Raw genomic sequence first — 1,747 nt, 5'->3', positions numbered from 1 at the left:
CCTTTTTCTGAGTTACCCCAGAGTCCTTGTGAGTAGCCCTGTTGGCAACCCACAAGTCAGCAGCCTTAGCTAGTTTCCTGGAATCGAATTCCTTTGAATCAGCCAAGTGCTGTCTGAGCTCAGGAGAGCAGGCATCATACATTGACTCCAACATCACAAGATTCTTCATCCCCTCATAAGCGTTCACTTTGTAACCCTTAATCCATCCCTCTAAGTTCTTCAAACTTTCACTCACCCAGGTAGCCCAAGGGGTACCATCATTCTTTTTGAGGGTTCTAAACCTTTTAAGGTACTGGGAAGGGGTCTTCCCAAATCTAGCTATCAAAGCTAGTTTCACACATTCATAATCCTTCTTATCCTCCTCCCCTACCTCCATTACCACATCAGTTGCAACAGGGGGGAGCCTAGAGAACAACCAGGAAAGTAACTAATTTCCTGTAATGTTCTGGAGCCCATGATTATATTCAAAGAAACTCAACCAATCCAACACATCTAATTTAGGCGCATACATACCCACCAACTCCTTAGGCATCCGGGGTCTTTTGGGACTAGAACTCCTAGAGTATTCGGAGAGAGAAGCACTTTCCACAGACAGTTTTTTCATTTCTAGCTCATGGTTGAGCTCCATTTCTCTGAGCCTTAGTTCTTGGTGACGTTGTTCTGTTTGAGCATTAATTCTTTTGAATTCTAATTCAAGCTTCATTTTTTCTAGTTCCATATATTGAGGATTAAGTGTGAGACCTGGTAAAGGTCCAGTAGGTACAGCTGGCAGGGCAGGTAGAGGCCCAGGGGAGACAACTCTAACATCTTCCCCCTCCTCTTCTGCTTCTGACGCAAAGTTATCAATACTAACATTCATATCAATATCATTGCTGTTATCTACAGTTGCTGGAATGGTAGGTTCCTCTGAACCACCATCCAGACTTTGGTTTGCTAACAACCTTTCTATTAGCTCCATTTTCTTGCCTTTAGTCAGGAGATTCTTATGCTTACAGAGAACTCTTAAACAATCAGCAGTTTTTGTAGCAAGGGACTCTTGACTATAGCTTTTAGAAAATAACCTCTTTAGTGCTAAGCTTTGTGGTTAGTTGCACTAAGGTATCTATAAGCACACTACATGTATACTCCATACAAATCCCACCACTGTACACCAGTGTTAGGCAGAAACATGTGCAGTTCCCTTATTGACCACTGCAAAAGATTTAGGACTACAGGTGGTTGGCAGTAAACCCAATCGGTAGCGGTCTGTACCACCCAGATTTACCTGGTAGCTGTGGCTGAGCAGTCAGACTTCTCTCAAGATGAGTTAGGCAGTATATAGAGTATACACAATAGGTACAGAGACACAGTAGCACAAGCAAACACTGACCGGAGCTTTGGTGTAAAAGTATATAATTATTTATTTAAAGACACGCTTTTAAATCACACTAGCACAAAGAGAAGTAAATAAATTCAACACACAGTCACTATGATAAATATACAACCCTAATTACTTATTAGACAAGTCTTAATGATAAACACCACTTATTTTCAGACAGTGGTGAGCGCTTACCATAAGATGGCACTCTAATAAATTATTAAAAAGGGAGGGAAAAAGGCAGAGTTATGAAAGCACACAAATTTCAATACTTTTCAAAGAACCACATTGAGGCAGGTTAGGCAAAGTCTACTGGGGAGCAGGGAAGTTCAAATGCCAGACCCACTCTTAGAGAGAGCAAGCGAAATGTGTCCAGGATCACACAGTGGG

Source organism: Ambystoma mexicanum, chromosome 5p, assembly GCF_040938575.1.
Source record: "Ambystoma mexicanum isolate Mex_15411 chromosome 5p, UKY_AmexF1_1, whole genome shotgun sequence".
NCBI classification, from domain to species: Eukaryota; Metazoa; Chordata; class Amphibia; order Caudata; family Ambystomatidae; genus Ambystoma; species Ambystoma mexicanum.
The sequence above is the reverse complement of the archived record's forward strand: the minus strand, read 5'-3'. Positions refer to the sequence as shown.